This window comes from Rhea americana, unplaced genomic scaffold, assembly GCF_003343005.1.
Source record: "Rhea americana isolate MKP2758 unplaced genomic scaffold, rheAme1 scaffold_229, whole genome shotgun sequence".
In the NCBI taxonomy this organism is placed as follows: Eukaryota; Metazoa; Chordata; class Aves; order Rheiformes; family Rheidae; genus Rhea; species Rhea americana.
In genome coordinates, this window is record NW_028186345.1 from 85,724 (window position 1) to 108,067 (window position 22,344).

Consider the following 22,344-nt stretch of genomic DNA (forward strand, 5'->3'; position numbering starts at 1 on the left):
ATCAAGGAAAAAGTAAAACCATGGGTGGATAGAAGGCAGTGGGGGAAATACACAGGCAGAGGTTTATTCACTGTACAAGAAATCTGAAAAAAAAAAAAGAAAAAAAGATATCATAGCAACTCAGTGTTACTGACAATATCTCACAATGTAGCCCTGCAAAAGATGGGCAGTGAACAATTTTTTTGTTTGTTTTTTTTGGTTTTTTTTTTTGCCCAATTTGCCATTTATTGATAAACACGGACTTCATTGTTATAAGAAGAGAATTAAAGGCAAAAGGCTAGATAGAAAGGAGCTTGCAGAGCTTACAACATAAATCTATCTTCAAACAACAAGGCTTTTGACAGTACAGTTTGTCTCCACAACATTGGAGTGGCTTTCTGAAGGAAACTGAGGCACCGCAATTATGAAAACATAGTATCAGTCCCCGTTCTTTTGCAGCAAAATTTTCGTTATCTCTTCCAAAAATGAGATCACATCCATGGGGGAGAGATGCCTGGATACGCTGTCCATGACGTGAATGATTGGCTGGACTACAGCACATGAGGGAGTGAGGCTCCAGAATGTATATTGTTTGTTTTAAAAACTTCCTATGCAGAACTCCCTTTACCAGATACACTGTGTCCCCCCGATAAGCSAACAGAGCCTCTGTTTTCAAACAACACTGGGAACATTTGTCAAACCGCAACCGGCAAACAGGCCACAAACAGCTGCAGARCTGCTTTTAATTAAGCTCAGCGCGAGACGCTGTGGAAGAGAATTTCTCTTTTCCTGTTGTGTGAAGATGCACTGATTCAGCAATAATTGAACCCTAAACACTTCATAAACTTCTTCTGGGAGGAGCTGCAAGGAATGCCAGCACAGTCATCTGCGAGTCGTTAAGAGAAGGGAGGCCTCTGCTGAGGCCAGCCTTCCCAGTCCCAGATCGCAAGGGAAAGGCAGAGATAGYGGCTGGCCATCTCGAGCGTGGCACTTGGCGTAAACATGCCATGCTGCGAGTTTGCTGAAGGTGGTTGTTATGAGACAATAGCGCTGTCTCTTCTGATGTGGTCCAAGATTTCTTCATCAAAGACACTGTCTTCTAAAAGCTCTTTTACCCATTACATTATAACTGTTTTTAGAGTGCTTATGTTAGAAATGCAGGACTGCATTTATGTTACTGCCTTGTGACTGCCAGAGCCCTCAAGCACTTTATTATAGTAGATTACCAATTTTGCTGTAGCTACGGTAGAGAATTCCTAATTGTTTGCCATTTTTTTTACCCTGTAATTCTGCAAGCTCAAATCCTTGCTTATATTGCCTCAAATTGTATCTGCCTGCTGATAGTGCAGGTCTGGGTTTGGGGCCCAAACCTCCAGTCCAAAGAGCAAGAAGTTCTTGAGATACAGCTTTGTGACCAGAACACTGTTTCTGAGATGAGATCTACTGCTGTGTGCATGTGTGTACAGCTGTGTGGATCTCCATGGAAGAGTCACAAAGCCTGGCTTCACTCCTGACTCTCAGTCATTCAGTGCAAATCTACAAAACAAAATAAATCTACAATACAAAATAAAACGGGGAACAAAATCCAATGAGATATCTTGAAAGAGAGAGGGAAAGAGCAAAAGAAATTAGTCTCTGCATAGAGATATGCCTAACTGTCAGGCACCAGATCAGTCGGTAGAATATCCCAGATAGTATCAGAATATCCCAGCTAGTATCTACACAAGAGGTAGGGTTATGTGAATTTAATTGCTTGAGGAAACATTTTTGTTGCTGATTCCCTGTCACATCCAAGCAATGTAAATCTGAACATTGCTCTTGGCTGATATCTGAGAAAGGTCTGCAGGCATTTTACTAAAATCCATCTCCAAATGACTGTATATAGGTGGAAGAAATATAATCAGAATATACTAGCTAACCAGAAGCTAGCTGTGAAGAGAAAAGAAAGTGCAACATGTGCATGCTGCCTGAGAAGTGATGGGGGAGAGAGAGGCAGGAGCTTTGGGGAAGAGGGAGAGACTGTGCAGAGAGACAGAGGGGAATAAATGGAATGAAAAGTTATGGAGCTTAGGACAGAGGAAGAACTGGAAATTCAAGATACAGGAAGGAGGCAGAAAGCTGGCTGGGGAGACTGGGGAATGTCAGCAATAGCTGAGGCCAAAGATCATTTTTCTCTTCCTTCCCAGATGTGTTCTCGGTCACTGAGCCTGGGTCATGGGTGGATGAGGCCCTTYTCCTGTCTCCAGTTTAGTCAGAAGTTTCAGCTAGGGAAGAAGCAAAGAGACAAAGATCATATGGATTTAATCCTTAAAAAAGCGAGTTATTTAAAAGGTTTATACATTTACAGACTACCTCAAGTGTGCTGGTGGCCTGGCTAGCCTATGAAGAAGGCGTGGGATGTGTTAAGAGGTGCATGGACTAGATAGACCAAGCACAGGAGAAAACTGACTGAAAAAGAGGCAAGAATTCTTTTCAGTGATATCCTAGAGGTGACCTGCTTGAATGACAACTCCCTAATAAAGGAAAACTTTGAAATGGCTGTTAGTGATCCTCTATAACCGAGGGCATTTAAAAGAACAAGCCCTTGTTCGTGTGCTAGGTGGCATCCACAAAGTTAATTGCTTAAACAAGAGTGACGGAGAGAATGAATTGAAAAAATAGATAAATTACAGGTAACTTATGGGGAGGGAAGGAAAGGGAAAGAAGGAGAGACATCATATGCCTATGTTCTTCCTACCATGTAGTTTTTTTTTTTTTTTCAGTCTAGAAACATTTAGACAGATCTTGAAGATTTCTAGATTTGTCCTAGACTAGCAGCTATTTGATAGCACTAATAGATGAGATGGTATTGCTCTTGGTCTGGAGTTCCAATCAGGCTGCTATATATCCCAAAGTCTTAGGCAGGTCCCTAAGGAATTGCATGATCCACCATACCCACATGGATCTGAGGAACTCTGGACCCAATCTGTATGTACCACAAAGGTCAACTGAACATGCTCAATATGTTTGTCCTGAAATCATTAGATTTGCTATGCACAGAACAATAGCATTAAATGTGTATAGTAAGTAGGTCCAATGATTTCTGAGTGTACCATGGAGCATGAATGCCTATATTTCAGTACAGGAAATCCTGGAAAGGAGTGTGGTAGCCCAACATACCAGTCTTCTTCCAAATAATAGAATTTGCTATAGCTAATACTTTATATATGTATTTTTGAAAAGTAGGTTATATGTATAATTTTTCTCAGAAACTACAAAACCTAGGCATTTCTCTGTGATCTTATATTCATGCCCTGATAAAAAATGTACTAGAAGGTGTAGGAGCAGCTAGGACTCCCAATAGCAACCATGTGGCTTAGAAAGAGAAAAATTAGATTAGCAGCCTGACCTCTGAAGAAACAGGAAATTAAGTGTGAAGGAAGGCACTTACACACTGGGCAAAACAGGTTATTTTCTTTCAGTGAGAATAAGGCTTTTCCCTCTAGTTTACTGCTTTCTCTGGAATGGAAGAGTACTCATCCCACTGGTGCCGTTGACCTCCGTACTTTCTTTTTCATGAGCAATAAAATGGAAGCTTTACTGAGGTCATTCATGAAGATTTCTGGATCACGTGCCTCCTTCCCTTGGAAGACCCTTAATACTGCTAGCACGTAATCCTATGCACTTCCGTCTAGCTCTGAGCAAGACCATATGTAGTTAACAAATGGCAGTAAGACCTCTATGCTACTGTGGTGTTCACAGCTTATGATGGATTTGGAAGCACACTTTCTTTCAGAGTTAGGGGAGATTTTTTTCCCCCTTGCCCAAGGCTGATCTGGGGCCAAAAGGCCAATACCGTTGCTGTCACCACCGCCCCAGCGATAGCCCAACGGCGAGACGCAGCACCGGACATGGCAGGAGAGCTGGCCGTGCCTCGCTGCGCGGCTCCACGCTGCAACTCCTGCCCACGGCAAGGCCCCACTCCGCTCTGCGGGAAGGTCTCCAGCAACCACTGAAAAAGTGAGGCTGCCCACAATGGTATTTTGGAGACGTTGCACACTGTGTTGTGGATTGACACARACAGTTTTACTGCAAGCAGTCATCTTCAAAAATCGCACAAGAGGCTTGGCTGCRAACAGCATTGCGTTTGCGAGCAACCCGCTGTATGAGATGTGAGCAGCTCCATATGAGGGCTTCTGGCTGCTCTTGCCAAGACGGATGCGCATGCCATTTGCTGCACGTGATTTCTGAACAAGAACAAAATGAAGAAACAGAGAAAGGAGAACTCAGATGGGAAAAAATCACACATTTTGATTAGGATTCTGAGAAAACAAACGCTCTGCATCTTCAGTACGGCTAATCCCTAACATCAGCCACAACATCAGCTCACACCACCCTCTCTGAAGCAGAAGGGGTGACTGTGCCACGAAGTGTGGAGTGACCCCTTGTAAATACTGAACAAGTAACTTTCTGTAGCCTGTGAGGAATCAGAGCAGATTGGAGAGAGGAGCCTGGGAGATCCTCCACCTTRCTCTTTTTCTGCTTTCAGAGATAAATTTCCATTTTTTTTGTGCAACTGAAATTTTATGGAGTGCTGCAGAGAGAGAGGAATCTGGGAAGCGAGGTTATTTTTCAGTGAACATGGTATTTCCAGAGTTCCGTTTGTATGGTCACTGTCTGCCAGTCTGCCAGTCAGAGACTAGCTAGAGCACCTACACCCTTTACATGTAAGAGCTTTTTTGGTCATATCAAGCTACAAAATGCCTTCTTGAAATTTTCTGTCAGTTACCTTGCAGTATTTGGCATTACCTTGTTATTTGTAGCGTACAGATAATAGAAGCTCAGTGCTGGATTTCAAGGTTAAGCCTGTAAGCTGGCCTGTGGTTTCCTACTAAAAAGACATTCGGAAAATAAGACTAGTGTGGAAAAGCTGAGAGCACTGGGTTTGTTTAGTCTGGAATTGGGGTTTTGAAAAGGCAAATGATAACAGTTTTCAGGTATGCAAAGACAGTTATACAGAAGACAGTGACTGATTGGATTCCAGGATTACTGGGAGCAGGACATGCAGAAACTGGCTTATTTTGCAGCAAGAGGGAAAGATTTAGATCAGGTATTACCTGAGCATCGGTGCAGTTGCTTAGGGAAACTGTGGAATTCCTTTCATCATCCAGTGTCTATTCTATCAAATGCACAGATACCCCCTCGAACAGGGGGCTGGGATGAATACCTGACCTCTTGGGGCTCCTTCCAGCCACACACTTCGGAGATGTCTCTGCATTAAGAAAAGAAATAATTGCCTTTGAAACATTTTGTTTTCTTTGTAGAGCTTACAGGGAAAGTTTTTCTGGGTGCTATAGAAAGCTGTCTGCCTTGATAACCCAACAGAGGAGGGGAAGGTGGGAGAGGAGGAAGCAAGTGAGAGCAAGGGAATCTTTTAAAAACTTGTCCCCCAGACAAATGTAGCACATGAAATTGGGTTACCAGAATGGTTCCTGAAACCTGCCAATGTTGCAAGATGAGTGTCTCTAAAACTGTCATTCTACCCATGTTGGCATCTTTTAGCCATGAGATTGAGAGCTGAAGAGGTGGAGGCTTTGGAAATTGTGATATCCAAAGCAGTCAGAGGTAAGGAGCTAAGACGGTCATCAATGGGACAGTAGTAGTACCCCAGTTTTTCATAACATGTGAAGATGTTTTGGGTTAGCACTTTCCTTCTTACATGCCACCCTCTGCTCCAAGCAGGCTCCATTTTTATCATTTGACCATTTGTTCATGTTCTGAGATTGTGCAAGGCCTCTGTGGAAAATCCCCAGGTATTTTCTTTTCTTAAATGCTCTAGATATAGTATAAGTCTTCAGGATCCCCCTGTGGTGGTTTCCTCAGGGTCCCCTTGAGGACAGCTAGTGCTGTGCTGTGCTTTGCTGTCATGATAATGAGTTACAGGGTGGTATGGGTGACATGCACAGGATAAAGACAAAGTGACTCAACCCAAACATTTTTGTGGTGTAGAAGTCCTGGTATAAGTTTCTGGAAACTCCTTTTTCCCCATGCTGATGGTGGCTCTGCATTTCCCAATCTTGCACAAAAATGGAAATTCCAAAAACCTCATGGAAAAGTTTTGCTTGTGGTCTATGACCAAGCCATAGACATAAAGTACTGGAAATATTGTGAGAGCATTTTATCCATCAGCTTGGCAAAGAGTAGCAATATTTATTTATTTATTGCCTAGGCTGGCTCAAGTATTTAAGTGGTAAGCACCAAGACTTCCCAGCCATTTATTTATAGTATTTCTTCTATTTCATAAACAAGAAAGTTTATAATTGTGCTTGCCAGTATATACTGCTGTAGTGTGCACTGATTCTCTTGAGAAATGACTGAATAAATCTTCTCCCAAAATTTCTGAGCTAGTTTTGTCTCCTATTCTGTTGTAAAAAAAAATTGTAAAAGATTTTTTTTTTTTGGTAGGATAAGCCTTGTTCTCCCTCTGAGGATTTTTTTTCATCAGTGAAAATTGTTCATATAGTATTTCATTTATGATTTCTTAGTTTACATTGTTCTTGTGTTCAGAAGGATTGAATCTGGCTCTCCTTGTTACACTGTTGTCCCAAACTACTTTTGGCTAGCTTCAGACTTTTGAAACCTCTAGTTATAAAAAAGGACCCAGTGCTTCAGATTTAAGGAGGAGTAAGAGATTTCTTAGTTTCTTTACTTTGTCAAGAGTGTCTAGGATTACTGCTGCACCCCTAAATAAAAGTAATTTATGTAAAATAGTGTCCTGTGTTGAATTTGAGCCTAGCATATCTTGTAGCTGAGCTTTGCATTCCCTGCATTGCCAGGTAGGGAAGAAAAGTGGTAAGATAAGAAAAATGCAAGAGAGTTTGAGCTCATGTTTGTTTTTAAAAATGAGGGCTTTGAAACTTGAGTCTGCATTTCCATTTCTTTGCTCTTGTGTGGTGTCAGCCATCTTATAGTCATATTCTTGAGAAGAGCAATGATACTTTATCCGTTAAAATTTAAGAAGAAATTCAAATGTTATCAGTAGCACACCACAATGAAATATGCAGTTTCTACAAGACATTTATGGCTGTGTTTACTTTTTGGACTTTCCAAATTAAATTCGACATATATTATGAATAAACATCAGTCTTTCATTTAAGGCTTGGACATCTCACCATCTACGGTACTCATAGGCAATATGTATGCTAGTTAGATGCTCACATATAAAATTGTGACACATTTTAAACTTTCARCATTGACAGTGTTGGATTTCCTCTCACTATTAACATCTATTGGTTCACGGGCTCATCTGTTAATTTCTTGTTTGCCTCTGTTTAGAAGCAGGTTTGGAGTCCAAGCAGTTATTAATTTATTATCAAAACCTTCCAATTAGTCTGGATCCTTGGCTCCACTCTTCTTTTATCACTGTCTCCTGTATTCATATAATTACTGTCTATGTTGCCAAGGCATTGARTAGACCAGTCAGTCCAGTTAATGTTCTCTTCTCTGCCAATATGGGCAACAAGGAGGAAAAGAGGACTTGTTGGTAGTGAAAGTTTTTCAACAGTTCTCAAATGTATGAGAGATAACAATAGCATGAACCTTTGAAGGAGGGTGGAGTGACACCTGGAATATGCTACTTGTTTCCTTTCATCCCCTGCTCAGCTGCTGGCACAACAGGACCCTTCAGGAGTATTATGAGACTCAGCTTCTCATGTTATCGTAAAAGCAATGGCCTCATAAAAGGTAGGCAACTTTCTGTTCAGTCGTCTCAGAAGCTCAACCATTTTTGGTTAGAACTTCCTTCTGGAATAGCATTAGTGACTCTCTTCACTTTTAAACCCATGGTTGCCATGGTTTAACTCTGAAGCTATCCTTGAATGTAGAATGATTCCGGAGTCTTCATTGTCTGAGATGGTTGAAACCCAACTCGACATAGCCATTAGTGGTCTGCTGTAGCTGATCCTGCTTTGAGCAAGGGGGGGTTGAACTAAATGATCTCTCAAGGTCCCTGCCAACCTTAACCATTCTGTGGTTCAGTGAAAACATGCTCAAGATTTTCTTTCCCTCCTCACAAAGCTTTCTGTTCTTTCTTCTTGCTAGAATTTGGGATGCTCAGTGGAACTTCTCTGGTGGTTATCCTCTAAATTTAGCTTGGCCTTTGCTATTCTATTAATTTCCCCATTCTAGCTGTGTAATAAATGTGATGTGCAATTTAGATGCCACTGTTATATTACTTCACTGTTTTCTCTAAAAACATTTTTTTTTTATTCCATGAAGTCTGAGCAGTTAACCAATATTCAGGGCTTTGCATAGTTTTAGGGTAATTTTTTTCTTCCTCCAATAAGGTGAGCATGATTTCATGAGACAGAATTTTTGTTAACACAATCCAGTTTATTTACAACATATGAATACCAAGAACCATTCKCTTGGAAAGAAGAGGTAGAATGAGACTATTTCCCTGCTAAAAGTTTCCGAGTGTTTCATCTCTCTCTTTTAGCACCTTCTCAGGGCCACACTTGTTTCTCTTACTGTCTCTAATTTCGTTTTGCTTTTGACAAGGGAGCCAGTTTCAACCAAAGAATGTCCCACTCTGTGCTCTCATCAGTTTGTAGAGACAACTCCACCCATGTTACTCAACCTCTGCTGAGACATTGCCCCTGTGTGGAGCTCTGGCTCAGAGGGTGCCAGCTATCTTATTCTCAATAGGTGCTCAACAGCTTCTTCCATCTGGCCAGAATGAGGAATAATTCTCATATTTATGACTTACAGATATATTCACTGGCAGCTCCCCTGACAACTTTGTGCTTATTGTAAGAAAGATGTAGATTAAGCAGACAGGTATAAATCTGATACAAATTTAGCTTCAAGAGAGATGTTCATAATGCTTTCCTTTCAAATGGAAAAAGTCAAACATCACCACGAACGAATCACGTAAAAAAGCACACAAAAATAGTTATGGCCTGATTTTTGTTCAGAAGGTTTCATTATGTGAATTAGAAAACTACACATACATTTTACAGATAAAAGGAAAAAAATGTGATAATTAGACATCATAGTTTGGACATGAGGGTTCTTGAAGCTGTGCTGAGTGCCAATAGTTAGAAATTTTCCTGGACTGATATTCCCGTCTTGTATCTGTGTGGAATCAGCTGTCATTATAGGCATTGTATTGCTACTATGGATCATGAAAGGAATAAACAAACTTCGAAGAAAGATTGAGTCTTGCTGTTTGAAAAACTGCAGAGCTTTCCTTCTCTCCCAAATRTAATTAAACCAGCAAAACACCATTAGCTTGAAAAAAGATCCCATTTTTTTGGAAGTAAAATCTTGCATTTCAAATAACACCACACTGACATCTCACCACGAGGTCTAAAATGCCAGAAAAGAGGTCTGTTGACCTTTCCAAGCAGAAACGAAATACACTTCCAGCTGACACATATACCCCTGTCCCACCACACATAGTGTGTGTTCTCATCTCTGTTAAGAACATTCAAAAAACCCTATTACCTTCATGGGAGACATTTATGCAGGTCCTGAGCCGCCAAGGTCTTTACTTTTAAAATTAGCCTGAGCTATTTCCCAGGGTTGATGAGGCATAGTATTCTTCTTTCCCACATAAGTCACCACATATGCAAAACATCACAGGAGGTTCCTTCCTTTCTTCAAGATGACTTTCCCTGCCTCTTCACATCAGTTTGGCTATACCAGCTCTTCTAGAGAAGTCCACATGCTGACAAATAAACTGTCATTTCCCACTTGTAATAAGATTATTCAGTCCTTGAGAACAGATTTATTAGCTACTATTATTTCATGTCTAATCACAGCCTTGCTTTCGATAAAGCAAATGAACAGGGATGGATTGTGTTGAGAGCTTGAGGTACTAAATATTTGGATTAGGACTAGGTAGACTTTATTACTTGGGAAGAAAGCACAAGGAAACAATAAAAAGACAGAGGGAGTAAGCTTTTTTATAAACCTAGGCTAATAGATATAAAGAGTCTTTCAATGGACTTTCTGCATGTCTCAGAGCCCTTACATAGGCCAAATACACCTTCATCACAGTAGTCCAGCAAAGATGTCATCTGTTATGAATAAATGCTGGGTGGGAACAGCAAAATGCAATGTAGGCAATAAACTACAAAACTGGAATAAACAGGTCTGATAGTAATTGTGTGGTGAGAGAGAAATTTTGTGTGAGGTAGAAACCACATTTATACCAGACAGCATGGGCAGCTGTCCTGGAGTAGAAGGGGTATAATGGGGCCCAGCTGCAACTGCTACTCTCCCAGGCATCCACCATGCTGGAGATTATATTGGGAAAAGTAAAATCCAGGTACTGCTTCCTCCCTTCCCCCTCACCTTCCAGGGTGAAGCTTAGAAGGAGGATCGAGTCAGAGGCTCCAGCTGCAGGAGGAATTCCAGATGTAGCAGACCAGTGAGAGTCCTTTGAGCATTTGGAAAACTTGCTGCCTAGGGCAAATTTGGATTTTTCATTCCTGTGCACTGACTTTCGCTCCAGTCTCTTCTTCCTGGACTTCTTTCCTGATACTCTCTTAATCTCAGTCTAATCCCCAGCTGTCTCTCCTATTACCTCCTCCTCTTACCCTGGCTTATCATCCTCTGTTCCTTTCAGTGTTCCCACTCTTCTTACTTTTCCTTCTACTTAATATTCCCACCAAAGTACCCCCCTGAGCATAACATTGGCATGAGGTCTGCTGCCATTCCACTGTTCATGTTTGCTGCATGTTAAACCCATCCTTGAGTCTATCTTGCCTATCTAAGTAGAAGTTCTTTGCAGTAAGCTGCAGCAGTAATTCTTCCAGGACTGTCTCCTTTGGTGCTGAGGCATAATCATTCTCCTTATTATTGCTAACACATAAGTAAGCACAAAATCAATCTTTTTTCCAGTCTCAGGATTCTGTTGGGTGTCTTATTGTATGGCCAATGCAATTGAGGGAGATGACATAATAGAAAGAGTAATTTTCCAATCATATTTCTTACTGTAGAAGTTCACCTTACACTGTTTCCCTTTTCTTAGTACAATTTGTTGATGTTGTTGCAGTTTTGGGAAATTAGTCCTAAAAAATAACATCCAGTTCAGACACTCCTACTGAACTGGAAGAAGTGGTATATTTGAATATAATCAATTGAACTGTACATATATATTAACAATGAAAACCTAGTTTTGGTGATGACTTCAGTCCTACAGGACAGTCTAGCAATCTTCTCTGTTTTCAAGGGATATGCTAACCAAAAGATCTAGGCAATGCTGTTGGGATTTATAGGGATCACTAGCTGAAACCTCTCTCACAGAACGCTTCTGCTGCCAAGTTGCATGTGGAAATCAGTATAGTGCTAGCACACTGCTAACACAGGCTACTACTATAGTGCCTGATATGTTTGATACTATCACAACAGTCCAATACAGTAGTATATTTAAGATTAGAACTAGAACTGAACTATCAAAATGGACAGTTTGGGGCATTCTACCAGATCCTAACAAATAGCACATTTTTGTTCTCCAAATAAAGGCCAAGCTTCAACTCAGTACAGCTGAAGAACACTTGGAAGAGAGGTGCTTTTATGCATTTTGGAAATGAGAACTCAATTCTGCTCTGTTGTAGGTGCCTGTAGTCATTCCTGCTCATGGTTCATACAGTGGTTTTCCACAAGCATTTTCCATGGACATCTGGCACTTTACACTGGCTATCCAGAACCATGCAAAGATGCAAAATATGGTGTAAGTGTTTAATTTCTGGAACGAGTATGAGATGTTTATTTATAGCTCAGTGCTTCTGCAATATAAATTCTGCAATACAGTACCTGTAAGTACCATGTATTGCATAATTTTGTGTGAGCACTTTACTTCACAAAAGGTTTTAGGAATACAGCATATGCAGTGGAGGCAATAAAATTGTGTCTAATTATGGCAAGACATTAATTAATCTGCAGGTGTTAACAATTAGGCAAGGTCAACAACCAAAAGTGGTTCTGCCCTGCAAGAAGGCAACCAGAGGTGGTGTGCATTTTGGTCTCGTACAGGGTTTCTTTTCACTTTTTTCTGCTCCACTAAAACTTTCCTTACAGAAATCTTTGGCAACCTTCTCTCAGAGAACCTCTGCTCAATCATTCCTGCTTTCTTAATCCCCTTCTTTTATTACCTCTCCTCACTTGCATGGAAAGTGTATTTTCTCTTTAGCTGATGGCCCAGTTCTTCAGAAGTACTTCCTTGTTTCCATTGTTTTGGTCTGACAGTGTCTCTTGTATGGCTCTATTTTTAATTCTTATACTTGGTATTACTCAGCAATATGAAATTATCATATGTTACTACTCAGTAATATTATTTTGTTGATTATTTGTATTGTGGTAGTACTTGGGAGCCTTCATCATAGGTTATGACACATTAATGTAGTCCCCGTGCAAATTCACCACCGAAAGATGATTCCTACTCCAAAGAATTTAAAAGTTTAAGAGAAGAGACAAGACAGAGAAATAAGTCACAGATTTGAGAGGGAAGACGGAAAGAAAGAAGGAAGGAAGGAGGGAGGGAAAGAAGGAAGGAAGAAAGGAAAGCACAAGAACTGTCTTGCCCCAGTTCTTTATCTGCATCTGCAGCTCTGGCCTACGTCTTTTTTTTTTATCAGTTTTATTAATCACTATTCCTTTATATTAAAGGGTTACTATCATCTTAAATGATGAAATCTGAGTTCCTTAATTTTCCCACATATGTTCTTTTTAGAGTCTACTAGGGTTCACATCGGCTCCTGAAAATTCCCAAATGCATTGATCATCTTTAGCGTGTTACTCTCTTCCAAAAGCCAGACTGTGACCAATTTATCCATGTTTGTGTTTGTGGCCAAATTTTTGTTCCAGCTTGCTTAAATCTAAGACAATGTAATCGATATAATCAAATTTTCCTTGTAGAAACACATCCACTTTTACAGTGTGAATGGTTCCTAATACTCAAAACTAATGAGGCAACTACCAAAAATTATCCTGCAGCTATGGCTGAGAAAGTTGATTTTTGTACACGTGGACATGGCAGATGGGAATTCCAGAGATTCATGAAAACAAAATTCCAGGTTTGAATGACAGCCAGTTTGTGGATTAATGCAAAGAACACAGGCTAAATTGAGTGGCATGTATGCTTTTTTTTATTAAATTGGAATATCAGAAGAATTCTTGKTTTTTTTGGGGAAAATAGGGTTAAGTTTCTTTCTATTAATTTTTCATTAGCGGTGACAGGGTGTAGAGAGCATTAAAGAGATTTACTCAATGCCAAAAATCTTCACAGGGTCTACATTTTGAGAAGTTTCGACAGAAATGGATAGCATCAAGGGCAAAGTTTACTGAGGGAACGTGAGCATAAATTCATGAGATGCTGGCCACAGCCGCAAAACCAGCATAGGAAGTACCCACTCCTCTTGTACTACCACTGGTCTTTAATTCCTGTCCAGTGACAGAGTTTGCTCTCTCCTCAGCTGTGTAGTTACAACTGATCATAGTGTTAAAACTGTCAAATAGCTCACTGAAAATATCATAAACAACTTTTCATAAAAGAGAGAGTGCTTTGGAGTGCAGAGAAGTGAAGGCAGGATATATTCACATTTTTCTGTTGGCTTTCCTGACATGGACAATGCCTTACCTGATATATAAATGCATATAGATATATATTTAGAGAGAGGGAGAGACAGAGCGATAAATAGTATACTGTGTTAACAGAGGAACTGAAGATGCTAGTAAATGGAAGAAGACTGAATATTGTTCAGCAAACCAACATCCTGCTCCTTCCAACAATTTAGCAAGGGTGGAATTTCTAGCTGACAGGAACTAAAATTGTACTTGGTGGTATAATAAGATCTAAATTAATTAAAATGCATGGAGTAAATAAGTAATGAATGTGTGATTGTCTATCTCCTTATAAATCTTTTCCTCATTTTCCCTTCTCCATTTTTTCCAGTTCCTGCACACTCTCCAGCATCATTGTTTGGAAATGTTTTAATGGGATTTTGAACACAGAACAAAGATCTCTGATAATGAAATGTAACATTCTTCATGTGACAAATGTTTCTGAAGCCCATCTCTCGTAGTCATTTTGATAATGCTATGTATGAAAGAGGTCTGTATGTGTGATTCCTGCTATGCACCAGGAGAAATGAGGCAAGAGAGGTAAACAGGACTGCATTTTCAAAAGGGTTATTAACTTTGGATGCTTTTGTTCAACTTATTACTCCTTCTCACTCAACAAGGCTGAGCATCCTCAAATCCTGTGAAGGCAGCCAGTACTTATAAATGCTTAGCACCTTGGAAATTCTTGTTTTTAAATATCTAACAACTACCTGCATTCAATAAAGTACTTGAATATGAGGGCCAGAGGCTTAGCATGGTGCACTGGAGTACTTTCACCCCCTTTAGAGTACACACTTCACCGCTAAGAGCTTACCGCATTTCTTTATATCTTTCGAGAATGTCAAGAATGTCAAGATGTCAAGAGTGACATGCTGCTGTCCCACCACCCCTGGACATGCCAGTGGCAGCCTTCTCCTCTGCTCCAGGTCAGAGCAACAAACTCTTGCCCAGGTTGGCCTATGGGGGCCAAAATCTGTTTTTGTGTCAGAGATCTACTCCCTTGTGCCACCTGCATCCCTTCTTCCTTGGGCCAAAGACTTTAATACTTTCCAAATTCAGGTCTGAGAAAAATAAACTTTGCTAGTTTGAGACCAAGCAAATGGGAATTCTTCAGTTTCTGCTCCCCCCCAAAAAAAGTTTTTTTCTTACTCTCTTTTTGTACTTTAGCCTTACCATTATTTCTTAATGGCTCTCCACCAGAAACCTCCTTTCATTTGAGAACTTGCAGTCCAGTAACAGAATATAAGCAAACAGTAAAAGAGAGGGAGTTCCTAAAAACAGTAACAGATACCTCCCTCTTTGTCTTCAGTATAAAAAGGCCTGTAAATCCAGCTGTCTCTGATGTTAGTACAGCATCTGAACCACAGTACTATTTAACTTTTTAAGAGTCAAAATGCTGTATAAGGAGTAAGAAAGTTCATTTTTCGTTGGGCATTGGACAAAGCAGGTGTTACAAAAAGCTTGTGCCACTGCTGCTCTCTTTCATGGACTTTCTGCCTTCACAAATCTACTGACTGGCTTGAGATCTGACTGTGAATATGCAGGAATCAGCTGAAATTTTCATTTGAAACGACTTTTGTGTCCAAAGCTATCATGTTACTCCTTAGAGAATGTTTTTTCCATATGCTCTTCAAATTACAGCTGTTCAGACAATCCTCCTACATCTAAGTCATTCAAAACAATGAATATTGTACTCATGCTATTGAGGCACAAAATGTCTTCATACTTCATCAGGAAATATTTTAAACCAATAATAGGCAGGCAGAACATTCACAATTAGGGTTGCCAATTTGTCCTCAGTTCACATATTTTTAAACAAAATAGTATGTTGTTTTTCTGAAAAAAATAATTAAAAAAAAACTCAAAAAAAAAAAAGAAAGAAAAACACCCAACATGTGAAGCCTGACATCAGCTGCAAAGGAAACTGAAGACTGTTGTCCTGGAATAGAGTAGGGGGGTTTATAGAGCTGTTGTCACTGCTGCTGGCATTCCCCTCCTCTTGCAGCCTCAGAAAATGCCCTCAGCCTTATTCTGAAAGAAGCACTTTTGCTGTCAGAAAGATGTTTAATAAATTTGTTTCCACAGGAATGCAACTTTGGTCTCCATTTAAGCAGCAAATTCAGTCTGTCAGGTTTGGGGAGTAGTGCTGTTATCTTGGCTTCTTTTTTGGTAAGAATGAAATTGAACCTCTGGCTATTATACTCACTTGGAGCATAACGTGAACCAAAGAATGGTTTCACTACATTAACTACTATTAATGCTTCTCAGTTGCATAACATAAGTATAAAATGTTGGCCTCAAAGAGAAAATATTCATCTGAAATCAGTTCAAACTTCAAGAAGTTAGTGTCAGTCCTCTAACAATTTTTGTACCTTTTCAATTTTTAATTTTTTGTTTTGCTTCCTATATTTGAAAAATAAATTTATTCTATTTCCCATAGCAAGATAGATCAATGAAAAGCTGCCTGCATATGCACTGGAAAAGGTGAAATTATAATATTTTGAGTTTACTGATGCAGAACTCTGACTCACTAATCAATATCAAAGGTGTTTGGCATAAATTATGTTCATTTCCCGTGGCATCAATCTTAAAAATGGCAAAATGGGGCAGACCTCTACATCCATGGAGAGCCCAAAGTATACAGCTGATATCTGCATGTGCAAAAGAATGACTCTCATCTGAAAAGAGGACAAGGGCACATCCCAATACTTCTGTCTTTATTTAAATTTCATGTTTCTTTATGTTGCAGAAATTGAACTATAAGTTCCTGACTGCAATTATCTTTATATTTATACTCTCTCACACAAAAACTGTTTTATTTTATTAAATATTTAAGCAAGTGTCATAGTGCTAGTCATGTTTTATGACCTTCAGTACAAAAAAGGAGTAAAACTGTCTTTCAGTTACCTTCTATTAATAGTTTCCAATTTTTAGCTTTACTCTTAGATTGTCAGCTAGCTGTTCCCTATACAGTTTTAAAGGAGCATACAGAAATTCTAACATGATTTATGTCTGTCTAGTAAACCCAAACACATCCTTTTTGTGACTGCTTTCAAATGTTGCTCATTCAGGTTCAGTAGAATTAACAGAAAAACATTTCCAGAGGAAGTTTTCAGAGACAGCAGTGCTATGTTATAAAGGTGTAAGCCCAAACATCATAATATCTGCAAGATTTGTCAGCAGAACTTTTCTAGGCATATAACATATTTCATAAAATCCATCTGAATGCTTTGCAGCCTTCCATTTGTGGCTTTCCTTATTGTTTGGATTTTAATTCATTGGTTCATCTATGGAAACTGGCTATAATTTTCAAATTGCTGTAAAAATAGTTGGCGCCTAATAAACAGGGAAAGAAACTTTATAATTGCCTGGAAAATGGAAATTAATTACTAATCACTCAGGTGCACCTTGCACAGATGCAGGGACTGCAGAGAAAGTGGGATCATAACCCAGATCTGGGATCGTGCCCCCTTTTGCAAGTGGCCATGACAGGATTTGTGAGCCCCACGGGTGCTGCAGCCCGTCCTCCTGCAGCCACAGTTGTCTCCCAGATGGACCCCAGGCAACCCACCTCAAGGTTACAGATGCGCTCCCCTCATGTCCTGCCAAGCAGGTAGTAAAGTCTGAAGAACCGTTTTTCATTTCAGGTAAAATAAAGGGGAACAGTCCATTGAATGAGGTACTCGACTGTTAGGAAATCATCAGTAAGGACCAGGAATATACCCTATCAGATTCGAACGGATTTGCGTTGTTGTGCAAACTCTTAGTCATATGTGAAGTAGCCCAGACCAGCTAACCAACAGCACAAACACAGGATAGGGAGCAAATGGCTAGGTAGTAATTTTGCAGAAACGAATGAGATAGATAGCCATGTCATGCTATAGCAGAAAAGGGGTGGGGGGGAAGTATTCTAGGATATATAAAAGGAGTACTGCCTGTGAGATATATGAAAGAATTCTTACAACCTACAGATATAGTCATCACTGAAAAAGCATCAACAAGAGTCCAGTTTTGGGCACCTCATTTTAATGAAGATATGGACAAATAGAAGAGAGGTCAGAAGATGATAGTGAGGAAGATCAGAGACCATGAAATCATGGTCTGCGAGGGAATGCCAGTGGAAAAGCTAGAAAAGGGGGCTAGAAAAGACAGAAGTGCATAGCTAAAGATGTACAAACTGTTGAGATTACAAAATGAACCATCTCATCTCCTTTACAGAGGTGGCTATAACAAGAGGTGAGCAGCTGAAAGAGAGTAAGAAAGTTTCAGGATAGATAGTAGGAAAGATTGCTTTCCTACATGAGGAAAGGTCACCTCAGCGCTACAGGAAGAACTGCAGAACCTCCTTCATGGGCATCTCTGGGAGCTGGCTGGACAAACATGTCAGAAGCAACAGCAACAACTCACCTCGCCTGACACTTTTAGGTTGAAAGGGACTTCTTCTGCAATCCCTCCTAACTGTATGTTTATATGTCTCCATGGTTGTTAGCCTTAATCCAGGAATCGTTGTATCGAAGGCATGGATGATTACGAAGTGATGATTTTTTTTTTCATTTAAGAAATATCTTCGAAGAATAAAGTATAAAGAAAAATTTCCTATAACTTGGAGTTTGGGGATATGTTTTGCTGCCAGGAACAGAAAGGTTTTCTGAGTTTGCTACAGGTGCCATAACTTCTTGGCTTCTTCTATGTTAGCTATTGAGCTTAAGAAAAAGATTTCAAGACTTTGGTCCTGGGGAATTGTTTATTAATGAGAAAAAAGGTATTCTGAATTAGAGTTCAAACAATATATTTGACAATTTTTTATGTTTTAGATATTTCTTCTACTCGAAAAGAAAATCATTTCCTATTAACAATTTGAATTCCATATTGCATCCGTACATCTTGGATATATCTACAAGGTGTATCAAGAAATATGAATGTACATGTCATGACCAGTAGGTTAGCTAATATTTATGATTTGTTGTTGATTAATATTTATAACTATCTTATAAAGTATAATTTTAACCCAGAATAATGCAAGCCATGATTTATCTGTAGGATATGGGAGATCGCTTGTCTTCATGAATAATATCCAAAATCCCAAACAGCTGTAAGAAAATTTGGTAAATGTAAGGTTGTTTCTAGAAAAGAGCCAGCCCTCACCCCTGGATATCTATTTATGAAAACACAGGGGTGAGCTAGAAATTTCACACACCGGCTGTAAGTAAAAAGTTTAAACTGGAAGGAGGTCTGAGTTATCTCTACATTCATATGCATACGACGGCAAAATATTTTCAAGCATTCAAACAAGTTGTAAATCACATTCCTTTTGATTTCTGTATTTAAGTTCAATGAATATGTGTACATGTGAAAGCTCTTTCAAATGAATATTTGAATGTTTCCTCCAATAATTTCTTAGCTCTTTGCTTGGAGGAAATTACAACAAATATCAGTGCGTTTTAAAATCACTGTTTATGAACAATTCAAAAGCAGAAATAGTCCAGTTTTGAATGACAAGTTGTTTGCTAAGAGAAAGTCACTGAAGTTCAGTGATTTCTGTAGTTTTGTAGTCACTGTGTTTATCAATATCCCTGTACTTTCTTGAGTGCTGCTAATTGCAAACTAATGAAGTATTTCAGAAAGATCCGCTGAGATGGAACATAAAAATCAATCTTCTAAAAGTTGCTTAAATACATACCATTTTAATATTAATATTTGTGTTATAGCACCTAGAGACCTGAACTGACCAAGAGGTCATATTTTCTTGTTAGTAGACAAATACTTTGTAATAGAGACTTCAGGTCAAAGAGTCAAAGCTTTTACAACCTTAAAAGTCCTATTGTTTCAATGTTTCAGACATCAGAAATATGTTTTCTGGCATATAAATCTACCCTTCTTGATATTTAGAAATACTCCAAGTACATTAGAAACCTATAAATGATATTATTAGCAAAGAGGAACATTGCCAAGAAACTGGTGTGTTCTATTTGGCACCAGCAGTTCCCGGTACTCTTCCTACTCTGAATATCCTTCATGTGTATAGCAGTAAAATAAAACTTGGCAGTAACAAATGCAAAGCAATATATTACATGCTATTTCTCAAATATCCCTACATGAAGAATGTCAGGCTTATTCTATTCCAAGGAAAGATAAAGTATTAAATACAGGAATGAAATTAGAGAACTGTCTCGTTATTTTTCCCGTAACATTTTATGCATGTGTGATTTCACAGTAGCTTAAATTTTCTAACCCGTGTCTTGACTTACATACTTGTATCTAGATATGTGGTCTCATTTCAGAAGTGCTGAATTCCCACATCTCCCACTGAGCAAGCACAGCTGAGCTGATACACAAAATTGACCTATTTACTTACAGTCAAATCTAATATCCACTGAAATTAGGGGGAAAAAAACCCTTGTGTGAAGTAAGGTGAAGGACTTTGCTTGATTCTTTGGCTTTAGGCACCCACTAAAATAAAATTTTGTCTAAAGAACCTTTAAAATGTCCAAAAGGAATTTAGTAGAAAAGTTTCGCTTTGAGGGGAAAATGTTTTTTTCTGAACATTGACACTTTTTCTAGAAAATATGTTTCTAAGTCTTTTCTACTTGTTAGTAGTTGAGAAAGAACAATGACAATATGTATATATATATTACAATATTTCTTATTCAGAATAATACGCAGAATTTTCCTTCCAAACTAWCTAGGAGAAACATTTGCATTTGCAATATTTTATCATGAAGCAAAAGAGTAATAGCTGGAGGATAATGAAAATGCCTTTTAATAAATGAACTATGATTGTACAATATTGTTATTCAAACTACTTTCATATCTCAGCCTATTAATTCAGGCAGTTTTCTCATGGCCTCATTATATAATCTATTTATACTGTGACTGCCTGGACTGCGAGTGATATTTGTTTTACTTTTACATTGTACTGGGAAGCATTCATTGCCCTCTTTTAAACAAGCATTTAGAACTTGCCGCTTTCTGTGGGAAAAAAAAGGAGTTTTCTCTTAAATTATAGGCAAAGCTGGCTGAATTTCTAGGAAAAAAACCCTCACTTAACTGAATGACTTGTCCAACAGAGCAACATTACTTACTGAGTAAAGCAATTTGTTAAATAATGCAATAATATTTGAACAACAAACCTTATTAAAAAACAAAATGAAATAAAATAAAACAGGTGTAGTTCACAGATTTGCCCACTAATTCATTGCCTCTGGCAGCTAATTTATAAGTACTCTTCTGCCTTGTGCTTCCTTCTGGGCCCACTATCCAAACTTTCTGACTTCCTTGTGAAAATCTTTACACTTCTGCCCTTATCCTACTCCATATAATCTTAGAAATACACCAGGGCAGCCCAGCTGAAATATGCAGCTTAAGCCCAGTCGTGCACTGTCAATTTAGCAGCCAGATTTCTTGTGCCAGAGCTGAAACGCTTTCAATGGCCTTTTTTGAAAATATAAGCTTAAAAGGAGTTTTGCTGAGAATTATGTCATTCCAGTGTTCAATCCACCTATAACTTGGAAATAAAAGAGCCCCCTTTTTTAAATTAAGAAGCTTTGAACATAAAATTTTCCTTGCAACAATATAGATTCCTTTTTCTAGAGAGACTGAAGAAATTTCTTAGCATGAGAGAAAAATACAAAGAAGTATAGCCCTGTGGGAGTGTTCAAGTGTACATATTTCTTAAGTCTGGTTTGTGAATAATGGGAAAAGATGTCAGAAAAATATATGTGCTAGGAGAATAAAACTTTAAGCAATGCAGTCTGGCAAGCAAAAGATGTAGCTTGAATTCTAATCTTTCTCCATCTAGCACTCTTATGCCTTGTTTTTCTTTCTTACTTTCTTTATTTTTCTCCTTTAATTTACTTAGTGGTTGTAATTATTTGCATTTAATCATATATAAGTGGCATATTTTTCCATAGAAGATGCTCACTCACAACTATCATTCATTATCTATAGTATTATGTTCTAGAGCATAAACTCTTTAGGTACCCAAAGAATACACACTTTTGCATACTAGAATATCTCCCATTTAGTAGCCTTTAATAGAGAAAAYAATGAATTTAACTACTTTGCCCTTTCCATACCTACCCTTCAATAATGGCTTTCAAAAGAAAATATCTGGATTGCAAATGCCAACTTCAGTGCCAGAAAAAAGCCTAGTGTGTCTRTACAACCCTATAGCTCCTGCTGAACTGCAGTTTTAAAGTGGTGATTCTTTTGTGCCCACAAATCATTTCACTCTGCATTTCAGTGTTAATATGTTCCCTCAATAACTGGTTCACATGAAATAGGTGGCTATAAAATTTGCATCCACATTTTTATTGTACTAATAAAGAGGAAAGCTCAGGCTCTGCTGCACTGAAAATTTACTCCATAATTTCTTAATTCAGACACGTGTGAAAAGAGGATTTTGGATCAAACAAGACAAGCCATGGGATTTCTCTGAAATAATACATACTTCAAATTATCAAATATTTACAATCTACAAGAGTGCCAAAAATAAATCAAGCAAATTTAGATGACTGTTGTAAACTCAGTTATATTAGATTGAACATAGCTCATATTAAGTTTTAATCACTAATATTTACACCAGAGAAACCAAAGAAATCTCAGTTTGTAATTTCTCAAGGGGTACAATATTTYTACTGAGTATAGCACTGCTACCTTTTGCAGTAGCTCAGAAAGATCTGTTATTCCAAATATTTGAGGTATATGTTTATTTTCATTTATTCTCTATTAAATGTAGAAAGTGTCCTGGAATAAACA

The 22,344-nt window shown here is 38.6% G+C and overlaps 1 long non-coding RNA gene across 1 annotated transcript in view; it reads right to left on the reverse strand.

The window, feature by feature from the left end:
* Positions 1–738: 738 nt before the first annotated feature.
* The window catches only part of LOC146595320 (uncharacterized), a 34,813-nt gene continuing 13,207 nt past the window's right edge, over positions 739–22,344 (reverse strand). The window contains exons 2-4 of the long non-coding RNA XR_014895958.1: positions 5,076–5,230; positions 3,410–4,205; positions 739–2,243 (exon numbers count right to left, since the gene is read on the reverse strand). This is a non-coding gene — a long non-coding RNA (uncharacterized LOC146595320). The remainder of the gene's footprint in view (positions 2,244–3,409; positions 4,206–5,075; positions 5,231–22,344) is intronic.